Source organism: Fukomys damarensis, unplaced genomic scaffold (genome assembly GCF_012274545.1).
Source record: "Fukomys damarensis isolate Sample0158 unplaced genomic scaffold, DMR_v1.0_HiC HiC_scaffold_39, whole genome shotgun sequence".
Taxonomy (NCBI): Eukaryota; Metazoa; Chordata; class Mammalia; order Rodentia; family Bathyergidae; genus Fukomys; species Fukomys damarensis.
In genome coordinates, this window is record NW_022900951.1 from 82,232,488 (window position 1) to 82,255,828 (window position 23,341).

At 34.8% G+C, this 23,341-nt stretch overlaps 1 protein-coding gene across 1 annotated transcript in view; it reads left to right on the forward strand.

Moving 5' to 3' along the window:
- The window catches only part of Nrk (Nik related kinase), a 125,385-nt gene that overhangs the window by 30,990 nt on the left and 71,054 nt on the right, over positions 1 to 23,341 (forward strand). The window lies entirely within an intron of this gene.

Sequence of the window (23,341 nt, forward strand, 5' to 3'; positions counted from 1 at the left end):
AGATGTATGGATGGGTGACTGGATGAAGATCTAAAGATGAATGCTATAAAGATAAAAATTCAGAAGCTAGGCATGGTGATATGCAACTGTAGTCCCAGTTTGGGAGACTGAGACAGGAAGATCACTTGAGCCCAGGAGTTTTAGACCAGCCTGGGTAACACAGCAAGAACCTGTCTCCAAACAAACAGACAAATTCTACAGTTAAAAAGAAAGAATCTAGTCTGAGAGCCCACACGCATAATTTTAGGCTTGGCTGTGCCACTGACTATACATCCTGCTCCGAGTGACAGACAGTAGTAAGGTTTCTTTCTTGGAGTTTGTTTCTGCCTCTATAAATTGAAGATGTTGGGCTAGAATCTCACTAAACTCTGGCAGTTCTCCAGGGAGATGGCCTAATTTGGTAAGAGTATGGGAGAGGTGGATTGGGAGATTTGTTTAAATGTCATAAAGTAAATCATGTATTAAAAAACAGGTGGAATGGATAATGTGATGTGAAATTTGAGAAACATCTGTTCTCTTATAGCAGTGTTTAGGTCGAGATGGAGCCACCTGGGTTCAAGTGCTATATTAGGCTGCTGAAGTCAGAATCTGGCTGACCCAAGGCATTTTGGTCAGTGTAAAAAAATACCCTTATGAGTTTTATAGTTTTGAAGATTGTTTTCATTTCAAAGTCTAGGGAAGCATTTCTGACACTAGTAGAAGAGGGAAAGTGAATCAATGAAAAGTTGTTCTCGGTATAAGAGAATTACATTCAAAAGAATAGTCTGTAAAATAATTAATATTACATTTTAAATCTAAATATTTTGCTGGCATAGTTTCTGTAACTACTTGTTCAAATAATGTGTATTTTTTAGTAGATGTTCATGGTACATAATGAATACATTCATTGTGGGTAGTTGGTGTCACCATTGTTTGAATCCTATAAAATCTAATAATTTCTGACTATTAGACAAAGAAATTTCAAATAGGAAAAGAAAAGCAAACCAGAGAATTATCCTGGACCAATTAAACCTGGTCATAAAACATTTTGAAAAACAGGAATAATGGGGCAGACATCACCCATCTCTGAAGTACAGAAATACATTTTGAAGTCTCTAAAGTACTTTCTTCCTTACCGTTTTCCTTGGGGAGTGATTATCTCCAGATTTGTTTCAAAGAATAGCAATGGGTGGCAGAATATTTTGGTACCAGCTTATGGAACATTTGATGTGCAAACAAATCATACCGAGAAAAAACTTACTTTGAAGTGGGTAGATTTGTGGCTTTAACTTTTTAAAAATGTAAGCTATTGGGGCTTTTATTCAATTTTTGTTGTTCACTAATACATGTTTACAGTACAGTGGGGAATTGGTACATGTACATAACACATCCTAATTCTTTTTCATACATATCTCCTCCCATCCCTCCTCATCCTTCCATCTCTTGTTCCCCTTCCCATTTGCAAAACAAAATCTCCCTATGTCTTATGATCTATCCTTAATTTTACTCTTCAGATATATTTACATTGTTGATATTTTGCATTGCTCATATAGGAGAAACACTGTGATATTTAAGGTCATGTGCCTGATTTATTTCACTTAACATTATGGTGAATATAATTGGTGGCAGATGTTAAAACTAAGATGGAGAGGCTTGTGCTTATCATGCCCTTAAGGCTTCTCAGCAAAGTGAGTACATTTGTTTCCTATAGGAGGTATATTTGTGGCACTGACACCCTGTATAGTGCTTGGAAAAGTTATTCTTTGCTCTTAAACGTTCCCTAAGGTGAGTGTTTCATTTTAGAACTAATATTTTGTCATTAAAAAATTAGAAAGTAGAGAGAGAGAGGTTATATTCAGTTTGTTATCCAGAACAGGCCTGGGAAAATAAAAACTAATGTTGTAGTGAACAAGGAATGATAGTTAAGGTATGGGATAATATGGTATGGTTTTCATGAAACCGCACAACCTTCTACATCACATTGATTACACTTTCTAAAAAGAAAGAAAGTCTATGAAGATACTAGGGATTCTTTTAAGGATTCCAAATTTGGAAAAGGTAAAGAGGAAGTTGTGCTGCAAAATACTGTTCTTATTAAGGAATACTATTTTGTTGCAACATTCTTCACTTAATCTCTAAACTTCAAATTTATAGGTTTATTGCATAAACACACATATACCAAAAATCCTTTACAGTCTCTACTAAAAGTAACTTACACGTTCCCATATATTATCATATTAATTGTCAATAAATTCTTTGTGATGTTAAGGCAAATTTTTCTTGCTTTAGTTAAAGTTTATTTCCTTTTTATCAGCTTTCTATATTCGCAGCACCAGCTGAACTGTATAGTCAAAGACAATCTTCCAAGTGACAAATGAATCTTCCCTTTCAGTATAACAACACAAATAACTCTATTTTCCATCACTTCATTCATTTCTGTTATTTTCTGTAAAGGAATATTCTTCCCTTTCAAAAATAATAATATCCGAATTGACTCTAGTAGAGTCTGTTTAGCAGTCTTCAATTGTCATACATTTGTCAGAAGGAGGCCGACAACCTCAGTATTCTATTTATGAAACTTTTATTTCTTACCTTGATAATTTTCAGATTATTATTTCTTACCATCTTATGTGATGATGTATAAAAAACTATGTAAGGAAAGTTTATCGCCAAATCTTTCTTACAGGCTTTGACTGTTGATATCAATTTTGTCATTAACCCATGAGAATGACTTGAGTCACTTCTTGTAAGAGAATGTTATTCTAAGCTTTTCCTTATCCAAGGTTATTCAGTTACATGAATAACAATATAAAGATGTCATTTGTTTGAAGACATAAAAATTAGATCTAAAGGACTTTTTAAAGCTATTGTTACGGTTTCATGTAGAACGTACCCTGCAGAGGTATACTGAGCTTAATATATTTATCTGAAGGACAGAGAATACACTTATGCATCCCTGTAGGAACAATCCTTAATAGGCACTGCTTAATACAAAAAAATCTAAATAAGGCACACCAACAAAATATGGTTATTTTGCCTATGATACTTTAGTACATCTGCTTACCTTGTGAACATAGGGAAAATCTTGAGAAGTCTATGGGTTGCTATCCAATTAAAACTTCTCAATTTTGCAAAGTGGCTCACTCTGTTAGGAAAATCCCCCCTTATTTTTTGAGCTAGAAGTTTCTGAAATATTTAAAAATGTTTTTAAACTTATTAATGGAAAAATATCTGACATCATCAAGTAAAGGAAATATAGGATGAATCAGATGTTTATAGATAATCACCATTTCTTTTAACTAGTTTATATTATATATTATATTATATATAAATGAATATATATATATTAAATCAAGCAAAAATGCGTAGTTATCAGTATTGACTAATTTTATCAGTGTAATTTGAGGTTAAACACATCAAAGAAGAAAAACTGTTTTCCTTTTCACTTGCTTTAATAAATTAACACCTGGTTAAATCAGAGTTAATTTGAGAGAATAAAATAAAGTCAATTAAAGTATTGGAAGTTTGCTAAAATGCTAGATAAACTTCACAGATTTAGGGCAAAATGGACCAATCTCATTAGTTTCTGGCTCAATACTTTTCTTATTCCCCCAACATTAATTAAACCCTGCTGTAGCGAAATTTAATTAAATTAATTAAAATCCACATCACTGTCCTATTTTATCACACAAGGAGAATAAGTCTTTCTCTTCTACAGCCTCTCCTCCTTTTTCTTCTCCTTTCTTCTCCCATTGTAGCTCTGTAGCCCTTCTCTATAGTAGCTGGAGAAGGAAGGCAGCTTTTAGGGAATTAGTTCATCATCATTCTTATACCAGCCAGTCAAAATACATGGAACTATACCTATGCTCTCCTATAAGATTTTATATATTTTTCCTTCAGGCTTCTCTGGGAGATGTTTTGTCCCTTCAAGATTTCCTTTCATCTTTGCCAACAACCATGCATAATAGAAACCCTGAAGTAGCTGTAGAAGGACCAAACCTCAATATGATAAAAGCCATTTATGATAAACCAATGGCCAAAATTATATTAAATCAGGAGAAACAAAGTTTTTCAGTAAAATCAGGAGAAAATAATAATGTCCACTATCACCACTCTTGTTCAATATAATACACAAAGCATTAGCCAGAACAATTATGTAAGGGACAGAAATTAAAAGAATTTGGATAGGAAAGGAAGAAATTGAATTATCATTATTTTTAAATAATATGATTTCTCTACAAAGAAGATACAAAAAATTCTACCAAAAGATTTCTAGAAATAACAAAATTCAGCAAAATAGCAGGTGACAAAATCAACAAAAATCAATAGAGTTCCTATACATAAATAATGAACTCATTGGGAAGAAATTAGGAAAACAATACCTTTTACAATAGCACCAAGAAAATTTAAATACTTATGAATTAACATAGCCAAGGAAGCACAAGACATCTATCACGCAAACTATAGAATTCTGAAAAAGGAGATAGATGAAGACATCAGAAAATTGAAAGATATCTTCTGTTCCTGGAAAAGCAGAGTTAATATTGTAAAGATGGCTATACTTCCAAACTTGTAATACACATTTAATGCAATCCCAATCCAAATATCAACAGCAAAATTTACAGAACTAGAAAAAACAATCCTAAAATTCATACAGAACCAAAAGAGAATTATAATAGCAAGAGCATTCCTGGATAGCAAGGGCAAAACATGAGGCATCACAATCTTGAATGTAAAGTATATTGCAAAGTATGCTAGCAGCAAAAAAACAGACATGAGTATCTATGAAAAAAAGTACAGAGTACAGAGCCAATCCCAAGCATTTTCAACTACTTGATCTTTTTTAATTAATTAATTTTATTGGTACATTTAAGGTATACAATGTAATGACATTCATCATTGGAAATTTGCACCTTTACATAATCCATCTTTGTTTTTATTTTCCTCCCATTCCCCTGCCCTCCCTTCAATCCATCCACCTCTCCCTATCTACAAAGATTTTGTTTCCATTTTTTCTTTTTCTCATGTTAATTCCATTCCCATCTTTCTTTTCTCCTACCCCTCCCATTTCCCCTTCCCCTTTGCACCTTTTCTTCCTATTTCACATTATCTATTATACCTTTTAGTCCTTGTTTACACTAGAGAAACTATTTGATATTTACACATGTGTCCTATTTATTTCACTTGAGTAGAGCCTCAATGTGCATCCATTTAGTTATAAATGTCTCTAGTTTCTCATTCTTTATGGCTGAGTAGTACTCCATTATATACATAAAATAACACATTTTCTTTATCCAGTTTCCTGTTGATGGGCAATTGGGCTTCTTCCAAGTTTTAGCTATCATGAATTGTGCTAATATGAACATGGGAGCACATATATCACTGTTATATGATTCTTTTAATTCTTTGGGGTAGATACCCAGCAGAGGGATAGCAGGACCTAAATAATGGAACCTCCAATCCTAGTTCTTTGAGGATCTCCATACTGATTTCCACAGTAGTTTCACCAGTCTACACTCCCACCAGCAGTGGGGCAGGATTCCTCTTTCCCCACGGCACCACGAGCATTTGTCATTGATTGATTTCATGATAGCAGCCATTATTTCTGGGGTGAGATAGAATCTCAGTGTTGTTTTCATTTGCACCTCTCAAGTGACCGCAACTATTCAATCTTTGACAAAGGGGTCAAAAGCATATGCTTCATGAAATATAGCCTCTTTAAAAAATGGTACTGAGACATTTGGCTTTCCACATGCAAAAGATTCAACCTAGATTCATATGTCTAATCTTTTAGTAAAATTAAAAAAAAATGAATTAAAGACCCAGGTATCGAAAGAGAAATGTACAACATACTGGAAGATAAAATAGTAAAACTCTTGAAGTCATAGGCATAGTCAGCAAGAATTTTCTGAACAAAACCCCATTTGCACATGGAATAACACCAATAGTCAACAAATGAGATCATATAAAGTTAAAAAGCTTCTGCATAGCAAAGTAAAAAACCAATAGAGTGAAGAGACAGCCTACAGAATGAGAAAAGTGTTTTTCCATTTACACTTTATAGACAAAATCTAACGTATGTAAAGAATTTAATATTTTTTATTCCTAAATAAAAGACCCAATGAAAAAAATGCACAATTGAAATGAATAGACACGTTTAAGAAGAAATACAAATTCTAATGAATACATGAAAAATATTCAATATCTCTTTCAGTTAGGGAAATGCAAATTCATCTAACACTGATTTTATCTTCTTAACTTCAGAGAGAAAGGCAAATGACAAGAAATCAAACAATAATAAGTGCTGAAGAGGCTTTGGTAAAAAAAGAAAGCCTCCTCCATTTTAGGTTGAAATGTAAACTAGTAAAACCGTTATGGTAATCAGTATGAATATTCCTCAAAAAGCTAAAAATAGAAATTTCATTCAGCCCAGCTATTCCCCTACTAGGCATCTTCCCAAAAGAGCTAAAGATATTATCTTACAGGGATACATGCATACCAATGTTTTGAGCAGCACAATTCATAGTACCTAAATCTTGGAAGCAGCCTATATGCCTATCAATAGAAAAATGAACAAAGAGAATGTGGCATTTATGCACAGTGGAACACTACTCTGCTATAAGAAGGGTGAATTTGAACCATTTTAAGGAAAATAGAACATAATATTAAGTGAGATAAATCAGACACACATGCTTGAATACTGTATGGCTGCTTCTGTATGACAAATCCAAATTAGAAATAAAGAGTGGAATAAATGATAAATGAAAAAGGGAGACAGATTTATTCCAAATGGGAAAGGGGTCAGGAGATGAAGAAGGTGGAAGGGAAAGTGGGTATAAACAAAGAATTAGAAATTGTCTTGTATGTCTACCAAATACCACAATGAAAGTACTTGTTGTGTATTGGGAATGTATACTAGTAAATAAATAAAAATAAAAATCAACTCTGATGTCTCCTGCATTTAAAGGCTTTTTCATTCCTCAGCAGCTTTTGAGACATATTATAGGCATTTCACTTCAGCAAGTCAACTATAAAACAATCGCACTATCTCCCTAAGTCCACACCTGGCTGGTAGGAATAGGGATACATAGAGAGGAAGTAGTAGACAGTAAAATTCATTCCATAGAGGGGAGGTTTAACTTTGCCAGAATTTGATCTTCCTGAAGGAGACCTCTCAGCTCACACTCTGCCACACATTATACACCATAAAGGTTGTAGTCATTTTGTAATATCTCATAATTCACAATAGAATTAGAGTATACTATAAATAAGAGCAACCTCCAAATTACCACACTGGCAATGATTTATGAGTACAATACCAGCAAAGACTACAACATCAATAGAGACCTTCGGAACCCGAAAACATTGGTATGTGAAGTTCTAGGTGTAGTCTTGGAGAGAAAGTGAGACTTTTCTTTTTATTTTTCTTGCTGAAGTGTAAACTTTGCAGTATGTCTCTGCAGCTGTTGAGGGGTGTACCAAGCATTTAAATCCACACAACTGTTAAGGCTGCTGAGTTGCTGTTTATGTAAATATCATAACTTGGGCCTGAAACGATTTGGTTTTATGTATTGATAAATAAAATTGAAATAAAGAAAATAAATCATCTGTCTTTGCCTCATTTTTTTAAAAGCCTCTATTTCTACATCTGCAGAAGACATATTAAGGAAAATGTAACTGTCTTGCAGCCTTTCAAGTCTTTCTAGGACTCATTTTGATTCTACCAACAAAGCCACTTCTCTGTCAAATCATGGGAAAACCAGTTGTGTCAGTTATTTTGTTTTCAAACTTTGGTCCATGGAACACAGCTTAGCCTTTAAAGTGCTTTAGGTAGCATACTCTTCAAGCAATGTAAATCAGGTGCATTAAACAAAATAAAGCAGAAAATAAACAATAAAAATTAGATTTTTTCAGTGGTAGAGTTTAGTATCTGTGCTGAAATTTTAAATTTTTCTTGACTCGGGCTTACTTTTAATAGCAATAAGTTGGTTAGTTCACAAATAAAATTTAAAATCTATTGGTAGTTTATTATAACAGAACTTCTATCATATTCACCTAAAATATACCCTAAAAGTAAGTAAAGGTAAATTGATAAAATTACAAGGAGATATCGATACAATACATCCACAGTCACAATATAAGACTTTACAATTTGGCAAAACATGGTAACAGTATAATTAACAACTTGATCTTGTAGAAATATGTAGTAATGTGCAACCAACAATTAGAGAATAAACATTTGTTTGCAGCACAGACTGGCATTTTGAAAAACTGATTATATGCTTAACTATAAAGAAAATCTTAAATGCCAAAGAATTTGTATCCTACAGAACATACTCTGTCCAAAATTCAATTTACAAAACAACCACAAAGTAAAACAAAATTCCTTATGCCTTTAAAGATTGAAAACACACTATCTAAATAATTTATAGGCAAATGAATATCATAATGTAAACTCATGTGTATCCCATCAGATAGTTATCTAATTCGCTAATACTTTCAATAAAAAATAAAGTTGTTTTTAATTTTTCATGCAAAAGGAATAATAATGCTTATAGCACAATTCATAAATATTTGTTGATTGCTTAGAAAAAAACATGATTAAGCAAATTGATATAATAGGCAACTTTTTACAATTACTTAATCTATTTAGGATTACTTTTTTTTTCATTTTGGGGGTAGAATTTAATTTTCTATTACACGTCGTAGCACAGTGCTTAGCAAACAGGTGTTCAGTTAATTCTTGTTTGACTGGTTGCAATAGAAAACAGTGAAAAAACATTTATTGATATAGTCTTGATGAGTTCATTGATAATCATTCTTACCAAACAAAGTAGGCTTACTCTGATTCTTTATTAGGCAATGTGGATCAATGTAATGAAGTTACTTCAGTCTAAGTACAATAAGTCTTGACTTACTAACAAGTTCCATTCTGGTAGAATGTTTCTAAGTCGGATTCATTCCTTAAGTCCCACAAAGTGAGCGTTATGCACCTTTGACACAACACAATGTATGTTACTTTGTGCTTCCTAGCAGTCCCCTTGATATCAACACTGCTTTTCCTCTTGCTTCAGGACATCCTGGGCTCTGACTGAGCACTGTACAGTAAGCACACAGAAGCACAGCTATGACAATGTGTGGCTGACGTGTGAGCTACTTGCCCTATTTCCTAGCATCTTACAAATATTCCTAATGCGAGGTCCATTCTGTGTGTGAAAGTTTGCAACTCAAATGTTCATAATTCAGGGACTTACTGTATTGAATTAATTCAGATTGGTCTTCCTCAATACTGGTAAATAAATGAAGCAGAATATAGTTGCTTAATATTTTCAAACAAACAGAGCCTCAGAGCCATATATTACAGGTAAGATTTTGCCTAGGTCAGGTATAGGGAAGTGTCTCCTCTGGACTTCATATCTGTACCCTAAGTCAGGTGGTGATACACGCTTTTTGAAAGATGGATAATTAGCCAGAGTGAGTTTGCTAAGGCTATATGTAGGGTACCTAAATTATCCCTAATTGATGATTAAGAATTAGGCTTCATTCCCTGATTGATACAAACCCAACCTGAGAATAAATCTTTCAAACACATTTCTATCATTTAATAAGGCCCAGCACTGTCAGACAAATACTTAAATGGTTAAAGTAATAATTAGAAAGTATATTTGTATCCATAGAGACCTTTATAGATGAAATTCTTTCTTCCATTTAGATAGAAACAAAGCATAAAATTCATTCATCTTTTTACACCAGTAGTTTTCTTTATGTCCTCCAAATATAAGCAGGGTGCTCTGTGGAATTTAATCATAGATCCACTTTGAAGCTTATTATTATAGCAATATACTGTATATGAAATTGGAATGAATATGATATTGTATAGGCCCTCTAACCTAACAAAATGTAGCAGTTATGCATGAATTGAAATGTATACTGAGGATTTGAAATAGCCAAATATAAGAAAAATCACTATTTTGAAGAACACTGACTTGGATTTGTGAAATTTTTGAATAAAATATTCTTAAATAGAATTCTAATACTTCAAAGTATTTTACAACTTTTCACCCATATCTGTATTATAAAAACTACATTATCTCCTGGGTTATTTTGTTTGTTTTGTTTTTGGTACTGAGGATCGAACTCGGGACCTTGTGCTTTCGAGATAGGCGGCGGAACCACTGAGCTAAATCCCCAGCCCTATCCAGCCTTATGATGGTTTATGTATATTTGTTAGTATATTGAAAATTCATTAAAAGTAGAAACATTAATTTTATGTCTTCCTTGCTTTTTAACCTACTGGTTGTGTTTAATAAATACTTTTACAATATGGAGATAGTATAAAAGAGCAAAAAAATCATCAGACAAGGAAGGGAATCTTGTTCTTAGTCTTGGCTCTTCTATGAACTCTCTGCCACTGGGCAATGGAGGTCAACAAATCTAGAAGATTACTCTTGGAGAATGCAACAGAAGTTAGCAAAATTCTTTGAAGGAGGAAAGAAAAATGTCAAAATTGCGAACAAGGCAAAGTTGTTTTCTACATGTTTCCATGATCTTTTAGATTTATTTTCCATGCTTTCCTCCAAATGTGGGAATTGTTATTGCTAAATTCACACATTACTCTCTTCACATATTCTTTTCATATGCATGTGTATGCACACATTTTATTACCATAACCAGATATTTTATATAGTTGTGCATTTTCATTTAGCTGATTGCTTTAATCTCCCATATATCTTTCCTAGATTTGACGTGTTTACCTTAATGACTGCTCTCATTCTGGTAGCTTTAACTACGATCTTCCTGGATTCTATTTTCCTATGCATCCGATCATTCTCCTTTTATTATGTTTTAGCTTTCAACTTGTCATTTTCCGAGTATCCCACCAGTCTCCCCACCCCCACCCCTGTCGGCCTCACAACTGTGGGGGATATATTGAAGGGTTTATCTCTGATCCTCTCAGTTGATTTCACACTCTTCAGATTTCATTTCTATAGGCTTGAGGTAAACAGCCCATCATGGACAAATCCAGCAGTGTAGTAGCCAAAATGTACTGAAATTCCTACAGAGTTGGTAACTCTGAGTTAAAAAGACTCTCAAAGACAACAGGTAGCTCTGGTGAAACTGGGAATGTAGTACTTCAGTGAGAAGACAGGTTACTAGATGAGATATTTGCAATATATCTATAAAGGGGCAGGGGATTTATTTAGCTCAGTAGTTCCGCCACCTGCCTGGCAAGTGCGAGGACCCAAGTTTGATCCCCAGTACCAAAAAGAAAATAAAAATAAAAAATAAAAATATATTTATATAAAGGATAGTTAGTGCATCTTTGCAAATCGCAAGTGGGATCACTTTAAAAAGGAAATATCTGAGTATGGAGCATTATCCATAAAGGTGGATTCCTGGCAACAGACTACTTGGAGAAATGGCTTTCAGTCAATTTAGGGGTTAAAATGAGCACTTTCAAACTTTTTGAAGATAGTAAAGCTTGGGAGTTATGGAAGATTCTCAAACTGATATTGATGGAAGGTGTCACTTTATTTACGTCTATGCTTAAAGAGAATTGACTAGACTTTGAGGACTGTTGGACCTATCTTTAATGGAAACCATCTTTTCTTGTCATCATCTCCTTTCTCAATCTTCTTTCTAATCTTTGGTTCTATTACTTTCCCTGCTATTTTTTATCCTTTTCCATTACCCTTCCTCCTTGACATGTTCCTTAATTTTAGCATCCATTGCCGTCAAGCTTGGGTGCTTAGATATGGACTTTGGAGACAATTTTGTTTATAAAGGCTTTATTTAACACAACATAACCCTTTCCACTTTAGCTCCATACTAAAGACTTTTGTACCTCTATGGACAGACCTGGAAAGGTTCAGAAGCCCCTTATGATTGGGTAGACTTAAGGCAAAGTTGCCTCTCTTGCTTCAATTCCTCTCCTCAATCACCACCCACCTGTCTCAATGCTTTTCTTTCAACTATGTAATTGTGTTGTTTGAAAGAATTGGAAACACTGACACGCACATCTATGTGAGCAGATGGAATACATTTTGCATGAGTATTAACATTAATGCAATGCATAAAGGAAACAATCTATGTTAAACATTGTGGCATTAGAGTGGAAGCATTATTGGTCAAGTGCTGAAACCTGTTTGTTCATAGATTATTTGTTGCTTTTCTCTTGTCTATACCCTCATGCATTACTCCATGGCTGAGCCTAGACAAAGCCTACAGGAAAAGTTGTGCAAAATCTGTGACAGTGTGCATAAGTAGGAACTGAGTGGAAAAATATCTGCATATCAAAGTGGCTTCTGGTAGCAGAGTTACCTTTTATTTTTCTAGTTCAGTTCCTTTAGATGAAAATGTCATTGTAGGAAAGCTGCGTGCAGAGAGAAGTATACAGTCATCTCTGACTTGATCATGATTTCACAGTGCTGTATTTTCATAAATAAGGCTGCTTAAAATTGTCACAGGGTTTCAGATGGTGTGGTCCATAGTCTCATAAATTTCCTAGTTTCCTTAGCATGTGCAGTTACATTGCATTTTTTTAAGAGTAGGAAAAATTTGTTGAGGGAAAGAAATCTTCTGTTTAAGAGAGAGAAGGGGGACTGGAAAGTGGGTTGCTCAGCCTCCCTACTTCTCCAACATGTTTTATACAGCAAGGCCATGTAGTGAGGTGGGTACAAAGTGGGACAAAACTATAAGACCCAATGGAAAATTACAAAGTAGGCATGAAATGGGGCAAAACCATGACGACCACCCAGTAAGATTACAAGTACAGTCACCCAGGTCATATTGATTAAATGGGGTTAAATGGGGGAGCAAGTCATGTAGCAAGCCCACAAGTAGAGGTCAGGGATATTTCCTGGAAAGGCTTGGCTAAGACCTTGGCCCCCCACCCAGGTGATTAAACCCTATTTAGAATATCAATCACTGTTATTTATCCCCAGGGGAAGCACTAGGGTATAGTAGTTTCTCTCCTTTTACAGTTCTGGCCACAGCGAATGTGTCTTGATTGTCTTCTATGTTTGCTCTTTGCTGTGTTAGCTCCTTGAGGGCTGCCCTGTCTAACTGCCTAAAGGATATCTAATTAACTTACCTATCTGCAGAAGTATCCCTCACTGCTGTGAGGGGGCAAAGGGCAATGGGCAATGACAGCTCTTGGTACTTCCCGCTGAAGAGGGTCATAGTTGTGATCAGCAGTTAGAGTTCCTCTACAGAGGGTCTATCTAAAGGCCTTTCATAGGTGCCTGGCATTGTCATCTTGGTAGCCGCATAGCTTTTAAGTCTGGAGAATTCAAAGCCAAAGAAACAGTTAAGAATGCATGGGCCAGGGCCAGGGATTTGGCTGTGATTCCTCTGCCTGATTCACAAGTGCAAAAGCCCAAGTTTGATACCTGATACCATTAAAAAAAAGGAAGGAATGCATGGGCCAAATTACAAGGTCAGCAGGATTGCTATGAATGTAGCCCACAAAGAGGATAAGCAGAAGGTCCAGGGGACTTCAGAATCTAACACAGAAGTCATATTTGTATAGTTTAGCAGTTACGAGCTGTTTACAAGGTTGATCTGGTGGATCCCAGTAAAAGTCTAGCACATTTGTTATTGGTTCCATTTGTATGACTGCTTGGAGTTTGGAAGCCTCTAGGGAAGAATAAGCAAAACTTTTAAGAAATTATAATATGTATAATCTAAGCATGAGCACATTAGAATGAAAGGACAGGTTGGGGAGAAAGTCACACTTAGATATAGATATAGCGATTGAACCTGTTGGTCTTAGAAGTCTCTCTAGTTTTAGCTGTAATACAAGAGACAATTGGAAGAATAAATTTCACTAAGAAATATAAATCTCTAGCTGAGCTCTTATAGATTTTACCATAGTTTTTTCCTAATGATCCATAACCTTCGACAGCTACTGGTAGAGCTGAAAACTGCTAGAAGGGGTCTGTGACTGAAGCCCCTTTTTATATCTAGCTTTATTACTATGGCATTATTTTATACCTCTTTTGGTTATTCTTTACTGCTGGGTGTTTTAAGACCTAGTTAAAGTGAGACCTGTGTTAATCAACGTGAACCTTTTGTTATCTATCAAGGTCATTTAAGTCTCTTCAGGCATTATTTTGGAACCATGCATAGAGCTTCTAAGCTCCTGTCAGTGTCAGCCATCAGGATGGGTCCTGGCCTTGCTTGACCATGTTGCTTTCAGTGAAAGCATGGGAGACTTTTCCCTCGTGGTGACCCTCCTTTGGCACACAGTATATTTGTCCTCTGGTGTCCAGCAATTTCCCTGCTCAGGAGGTTGAGTGACTTACCAAAGATGTAGGATCCTGCAGAAAAGGTCCCCCCTTTTCTTGGATTCTTTGTTGACCTTGAGGGGCTAGGGCCAAAATATGGCTGTCCTCATAGCCCAGTTACCTTTCTAGTTTTGTTTTCCAAACTTTAGTTGTTGAACACTGAGAAGAGAAGATCAGTGGCATGAGTAGTGCAGTAGGAGCACTATTATAATTTTGCTCGGACATTAAGCACTTTGAAAAATAAAGCATAATTAGGGGACTGTTGTTTCTTATCAACCATGGTTGTTCTAGTAGTTTAATTCCTGCAGAATGTTAACATACAACAGTTATATATTATAGAAACTTAAGATCAAGAGCCACATATAGTATTTTAGCATGACAATCACAATGACATTTTTTATAACAAACATTGCATGTCTTTAAATTTAAATTAATTACCACCATTGAAGGTTTTACAGTTTCACACATTTGTTAAAGTAACCACATTGGCTTTATGTTTTCGGCCCCCTATAGACCTGGGTTATCACACAGCAATATATTGAGGTCCTAAGTGGCCTATCAGAAGCTATTCATTTATTTCTAGCAAATATTTTATGTATCCAAAGCCAAGAACATTGAACTTTATTGTCCATTTTGTACAGTTCACCATTTGAGTTCTGTAGTGCAACAGACAGCTGCTCCATTTGCAAATGATGTTACTACATATTTTTTCTCTGCATGAGTAGTAACAGTGCTAATAAAACTCAGTTGGAGTGACTGTATAAGCACAAATTACTGCCTCCAAATCTAGGGCTTTTTTTTATGCTACAAAGCTTTTGAGACCATGAAGGCCATCTTCTGACTTTTTCCATGGTTATAAGCATGACCATAATGGTCCCAGATTTCTGGAAGAGGAAAATCATTTTTTTCTGTTGGATTATTCTGGTGGTTCTATAGCTATCTTTTTTAGCTACAAAATTGGATTTAATATGAATTTTTTGACTACAACTAGCCAAGGTATAACTTGAAACTTTGCTAAGAGAAAATGAGGTGAAATACTTGTAGTTTTCACCACTTAATGCCCCATAGTTGATATATACAAAATGGCTATATATAGTGTAGATACTTAGTGAAGAAACTTTCAGAGTAGTAGTTGGAAAAAGCATGGATGAGAATCAATATGTCACCTGACAACCTAAACTTATGCCAATTTGTCAAGAGATTCAACAATATTGTTATCTTTATGAGCTCATTCCCTATAAACTTGACTACCTAATATTTCCCCCTTGAGGCTTTTTCACTAAAGGCGTTTGTGAGAAATTTTGACTGGAAGCACAAAGATTATCATAGTATAAAAAAGGAAATGCCCCTTCACATAAATAATGTGCTTTGAGTTCCTAGTGCACTTTGCTACCTTGTAGCATTTCATAGCCTTTTTCTGGAAACTCCAGTGTATCACGGGACACATTAGGATTTGGGTTCCCTCAAATCCTCCCATATTGATGGCATAAAAATTATCTTTTTCCCCCCACCATCACACATATAAATACACACCGCTGCATAATCCCTCTCCTTTCAGAACTTCATGTTTAGATTCATGTGGTTAATCAATATGCATTTGCTGAGTGCCTATGATGTGGTAGGCACTGCACTAGATGCTATGGTTATACAAAGAGGAAATTTGCCTTTAAGGACCTGCCAATAGAAAACATGAAGTGGATAGATAAATAGATAAATTAGGTAAAAGAAATCTATGAGACCTCAAAAACATAAAGTATCAACTGATCATGTAAGTTTCCTTAAACAATTGAATGCAAACTTACCCTTTTGATTCATATGAAGGTAAGATACATTTTATAGTGGTCTGCAAGTGACAACTATGCCACAAAAAGTGTTTATAATGTCTAGCAGCTATCTCTTTGTTACTACCCTTAAAGGAAGAGAAGTTCTTTTTCCTTCTTCACCTTTAAATTGCAATGTTTGTCTTAAAAGCTGTAGCAGCTTGATTATAGAAGCTTTCAATCCTACAAGTCTAGGTCAAACTACTATTCATACAACTTCAGGCTTCATTTGGACAAAACCAGAAATAACTGTTTCTGTTTATTCTAAATTTTCTTCAAAAGGAGAAATTCACAGCTAAGAAGAATTTTCCACTGTTGATATACTTGGCTGTATCAAAATTAGTGACGATGGGATGTTCATACAACTATTAAATCAGAAATTCTCTTTACTGCCCTTTAGTAGCAAAATGACTATCTTTCAGTCCAGTGTTAATTATTATAGTCTGTGCTCTAGAATAATACTAGGCCTTGTGGGAGTTTAAAAAAAGAGTGTAAATCTTAATAATCTGGTTATTTATCAAGTAAGATCTCTCAAACATCACTATGTCTATGAATCTCAACCTGTCTTAAATGAGTCTGAATTTTATGCCTATAAAATTCCCTTGAGGGGGCTCCCCAAACATGCTACTCCTCCTCTCCTAGCCATTGTTAGAAAGAAATCTTCCTGATGGATAAAGTATGAGGTAAAGGGTGCTTGGTATATTCCTTTCTGAGTCCCCAAGTCTGTACCCACACTTGTCCTAGATCTTCTTCAATCTCAGCCACACTTCCAAAAGCTGATTGCTTTGAACACATCTTTTTGATCATGTCAGAGAAGATGAATACTAAAAAGAGAAATAAAATGGAGAGACTTCCAAATATGCTATCCTGCCAGCATTTTTTCTCAGTTTTCTGCAGCACTGCACTGCAGACTCCCAAATACTCTTTATAACTGCACTCATGGTGGATTCAAGGGATCATTTGGTTTGATTGCCAGGCACCCAAACAAACAAATACATGAACAAAACTGTGTGAATGAAAAGTTCACAGAATGGACACGACTATAGTAAGTGGCGCTGTGGTGTTTTTCCACTACAAAATCAATTGAAAGGAAAGACGGTATGCCACGGGGATTATATGGTCTTAATTTGCCAACAGAGGGCAAAACAAATAGCTGAAAGGACTATGCAGAAACTGATGAAGAGTTGGCTGTCTTTCCACAACAATTTCTTTAACTTCATAATATTAAAAAATAGCATAATCAAAATTACAAGGCCATCAAGGACTGGCCTGTAATCTTGGGGGGAAGGGCATGGTAATTAGCCGCCATAGAATGATGAATTTTCCCAACACAGCTGTTACAACTGCTATTTTAAATCATTTCTTATGGTTTAAAATGTATAATCCCCAGGAAATTGATCATTACTGCACTTCAGTGCTGGTTTTCAGTGCCTTAACAATTCTAAGCTGTGCATTAGACTAATAACTAACAAAAGTAGGCTATAAAGTAAACTTTTAATGGTTTCTTATTGGTAATTTCTATATTCTTTAAATAAATTTTTACTTTTACTTTTTACACTGAAATTTCAGGCATGATTAAAAAAAGGTGCATTCTTGCATTCTCTCCTTTTTGTCTCTGTTCTTTATGTAGCTACTCCCCTTTTTTCGTAGTCTTGTCTTTAGTGGCTGAGCCTTCTTACTCACCATTATATCATAGCCTTTGCTAATGTTGTCCACCCACTGCACACACCCTCTACTTCTAAATATCTTTGAAAGCTAGCCATATTCATGGTTCATTTGATATTGTAGCTATTCTGTGAAGCCTTCCTAGATACTATACTCATTGTTCACTAATATTCATTAACAGGAGCACATGTATCAACTACTATACTAGGCATTAGAAATGCAAAAATGAAATATAATCTCAGCCTCCAAGAAGTTTTATGTTTTACCTGATTTTATTGATGGAGTAAGTAAGTCCTTGATGTAGTTATATGCTTGAGTAAAAATCTTTCTAGATTTTCTTGCAATATTATATTTTTCAATCATAAAATTCTGTATTTAATACATTTTCTCATATATGTTCCTAAACATTGTCATTGTGATCATTATTTGAGAAGACTGAGTACCACCTAGAGCCATCATTTGTTTCCTGCTTTACCATTTTTATTCTTCTCATGCCTTTCCTCCATCTAAGTCTCCTCCTAGATTTGCTAAAAGAAATCCTACCGAGTAACTGGAAGGGACATTTATTTCCTTCTCAACAGGCCCAAAGTCAGAGAATATAATTATAAAACAAAAGTGGAAACCTTGAGATACTGTGTGTCAAAAGGAGGCGTGGACTTACGGAGATTGTGGACTGATTGATCAGTTAGAGGTCAGCAAGTATAAGTTTCAGGTGACCAGGACACTGAGAGTCCATAAAGTTTTCCACAGTTAATGGGTAATCTATATTTGATTCTAGATCCTCTTAAAAAAACATAAAAAACATAAAAAGATAATGTATAAGTTGATCTCATTTTTTAACTCTTGAGATATTTTCTCAAATTGAAAGTAAACTGAGATGTGATAATTTGACTTTCCAAAAATAAATTCGAAGTGTTTGGTGTCAACTGAATGCAAACCCTTTTGTAAAATCAAAAATTATTTTATGACCATGCCTTTCTTTTTGTTTTAGATTTTATGGTTTTTTTTCTATATTAGTTTTGTGTATACACACACACACACACACACACACACACACTTACATGATTTAAGATACTGATTACACATAAAATATTGCTATGAATTTTAACATACAAGAAGAATCTTAAATTCAGAAATATGTAACATTTTCTGCAGTAGGATATATTCAAAATGCAGTGTTCGTCTTCAAGCCATTAAAGAGCAGCAGCATAGTAATAAATTCTATTTCTCCTAGGGGAAGCAGACTAAATAATGCAGCTTATTTTATTATCTAAATTAATTAATAAAGAACACCAATCTTTGCCAAATTACAATCAGCTCATTGAGGGATTTGTGTTCTCTCCTGGGTAATCTCAGATGATACTGTGAAAAGAATACATGTTCATCCCAATTACTGTATTTTTAGTGCAGCTGCAAAAATGGAGTTGGATGTGAGAGCTTAAGATTGTCAAGAAGGTTTTTATGACATTATTTATGTCCTTTTCATGGTAGCGTGTATTCATTTTTTCAGCCCTTTACAGAGACTGAATGATTTATATTAATAACTAGTCTTCACATTTTATTCTGTTGTATAATCAATTCAAGTGTGTATATCTGCTAAAATATAAAATCTTTTAATGAAATTGTGACTTGGAGGAGTTTGTCCTTCTATCTCTACAGCACTCCTCAGCCATATTAAAAAAAAAATTCTTTTTACTGTGTATTGAGCCACAGGCCTTCCTACTGAGCTACATTTACAGACCTTTTTTATTTTTTTATTTTGTTACAACATTGCTGTGATTTGCCCCGGCTGGGCTCAAACTTGTGACCCTCCTTCCTCAGCCTCCCAGAGTGCTGGAATTGCAGGAATGTGCCACCATGAGAAGCTGACAGCTCCCTGCAATTTAAAACTCTCTTCACAACTTAAAAAAACCCCACAAATTTAATGTTTCCCTCCTCCCTATTCCAGGCACCTGCTCCCTTCATTATGGCTGAAGAACAGCATCTCCTAGAATTTCTCAGGGGTCAGCCCTTTTCTTTCTTCACCTTTCCATCACTACTTACTTATTCATGCCATTGTTACAGTTACCTCATCTGATAATCAAATTAAAATGATAAATACTAATAAATATTTCAGTGAATATTTGAAAAATCAGGGAGTTTCATTACCTTAATAAATGGAGGACAGGGCTCCATGAATGATTTTTATATACTGTCTCAGGTTGTGGGGTATATGACGTATATCTGGCTTTCCTCCCAAAGCTTCATGCTCTCATAGGTGGGGCTTTTGGAAGTGATTGGATCATGAGTGTGTGTGGCACTGGGTTATGGGTGTGTGATGCTAGGTTAGACTGGTGACTGGTTTAGCATAGTTCTTTGTGTGGATGATGGACTTCCTGAAGAGGGAAGATGTATTCTGGGTGTGGGTTGAACCAAGCAATAGACTTGCAGACTACATGTAATAAAAAGGAATAGAAGAAGGAAGGCTGTGCTGCTTCCTGCTTGCCATGCCATGAACTGTTTCTCCTCTAACACTCCCTTCTGCCATGCGCCCCACAGCCTCGTAGACAGCTGACTATGAACTGAAAGCTCTAAAAACCATGAGCTAAAATGAACCTTTCCTCCTTTAACTTGCGAGTGTTGAGTATTTTGTCCTAGCAAGAAGAGAGCAACTAAGACTCGTGGTATGTGGAAATTATTTGAAGTGAGTGACCTCTTTTGTCAGTAAATAAAAATATATGAGCTTCATTTATTAGTAGCTAAATTTGAACACATTAAACGAGCCTGATATCATGACAATAAGTTCCTGCAATGAAGACGGTAAACCTTTCATTCCAAATGACAAAAAACTTGAGATGAGACTCAGAGATTTCAAGCATTGTTATTATATACCATCTTCTGCTTCTCAAATACCAAAGAAACTATGGACTTATATCAAAGATTAATGCAGGAGGATTTATTCTTATGATAGAAATGAGAGCTAAGAGAATTTTGTTATTTTTGCTCCTTGATATTTGAAAATTATTTAAGAAGCAATCCTCTCATTTTGTATAACATAGATGAACTTGGAGGACAGTATGCTAAGTGAAATAAGCCAGGCAAATAAAAACAAATATCAAGTATTCTCACGCATATGAAGAAACTGCAAAAACTTTAGAAATAGAGACAGGGCAGAAGTAGAATGTGGGGTAGGGTTTTGGGAACATATTTAAGTAACACAGAATTTCAATTTGGAAAAAGGAATCAATCCAAGAAATCTCCTGTACAATGTGGTAACTATAATTAATAATAAATTACATACTTACAATTTCCAACAGTCATTTTAAATTTTTTATTAACATATAACAATTCTAAGCACTCATAGAATACAATTAAATAAACATAAGATATGTGTGATCATAAAATCAGGGTCATCTCTTTCAACATTTAATCATGTTTTTCTGTTGAGAATATTCAGACTCAAAACTGTAGATTTTAAGTGTTCTCATTACCCCTCTGAAAGGGGAACAAGTTAAATAGTAAGTATGTTAATAAGATTAGTTTATACTTTACACAATGTATACATATAATGAGTTTTTTTAATACACCAGAGGTATATATAGATAGTTTTTATTCACCAATTAAAAATTAGAATGGCCATTCTTTACAGTTAAATGCAAGGAAGCATTGTTAATGCAGTGCAAGTAATGACTTTATATTTTTATATTGGTAAAATATAGGAAATATTTAAAAATTCACATTTGTAATTTAAGGCTTTTGCTGTTATTTTATAGAGCCAATGGCAATTGTGCTTATTTATTATTCAATTGAGAATCCTAAACATTCTTAGCATTTTTATGTGTGCTTACAACAAATGGTATTTCAAATTGTCATAAATCACACATTGTAAATGAAAACTCTGGATGTACTAAAAGCTGGATTTAAAAGTCCTATTTCACCATATCATTCAGGGAAACAATCTATTTTTGAAAACACAGCCTTTAGCTAGTCACCGTGTAATCAGTAAACCACAAGATGGCACCACTAAACAATTAGTTTATCTCAAAATGACAGGTTCTCTAGGTAGCTATTCAAGAATAGCGTTATTCCTCTTCAAAACCAGCGAGAAACATGAAAATAGGAGAGAGACTAGTAGAGAAGAGAAAAAGAATAAGGTGGGAGGGGAGGAAAAGTCATAGAGATACCATATATCCCTGATATCCCGATATGATGTGATAAAAGGGACATTTCATCCTTGTGGTATTCTCCCAAACTCACAACTTCAGTCTAATCACAAGAAAACATCAGCCAAAACCTAAATTGATGGACATTATGTAAAATACAGTCATGAGATACAGGAGAGATTGAGCAACTGTCACAGACTAAAGAAGCTAAGGCGAAATGACAGAATGTGAGATCCCAATTTGGGCCATGAAAAAAAAGGACATTCGTTGACAAACTGATGTAATCAGGACGAAAATTAACTATAACTAATAGCTAATATGTTTCAAACTATAATTCAGTTAATAAGTTATATTTCTTAGTTTTGGCAATTATACCTTGGCCGGGCAATATATAGTATTAACATCAAAAGAAGCTGAATGAAGGAAATACAGAAAGACTCTGTACTATTTATGAAATTATTTTTAGGATTAAAATGATTTCAAAGTAAAAGTTTAAAAATGCAAGATACAAATGAATTTCTCTGAAATGCCTCCTTAGCAGCAATTTTTTTTTTTTTTTTTGGTACCAGGGATCGAACTCGGGTCCTTGTGCTTGCGAGGCAGGCCACCGAACTGCTGAGCTAAATCCCCGGCCCCCACCCTTCTATAGAATTTTATACAATGTTTTAACTCTTTATATGTGCCAAGACAGAGTTTTATTTCACTGCAGCCACAGTAAGTATATTTTTGAAAAAGCATATTAGGATGCACTGTCAGTATAATTGTATGCAATTTTCAAATGAGAATCAATCAGAGATAATCAGAGTGGGAATAATTTTTTGAATTCAATGGCCATGGGTATCACCTTTTAGTGATTGATATTCAGTTATCTCACTAATGTGTATTGCAATTATGACTGATGCAAATTTCTTTTCTTTTCTTTTCTTTTTGGTTTTTTGAGCCAAGGTCTCACTATGTAGTTGAGACTGACCTGCTACTCACTATGTAGCACAGGCTAGTTCTGAACTCACAGAGGTCCTCCCGCCTCAGCCTCCTGAGTGCTGGGATTATAGACATGCATCACCATGCCCAGCTGATGCAAATTTCTGACATTAAAATGTTCTTATTTTACTATCAGTCTAACCAGATATGGTATGGCTAATATCTTTGATAACATGACAAATTTCTATTGCACACAATATTAGTTTTAGAAACAAGAAGGGAACATTGTAATCCTTTGAAGGGGTGAAAAATCTATTTCCAACATGTTATATTTGTACATATAGATATGGGGAGCATTTCCCTAAGAAGTACTTGTATGAATATTTAGAAAAGCAATGCTTTTGAAGTTTGAATAAGGACTAAATAAAAAATATTAATATATACTTGCTCCTGGGGCCAAGGATTTAGCTCAGTAGTTCGGTGGCCTGCCTTGTGAGCGCAAGGACCTGAGTTCAATCCCCGGTAC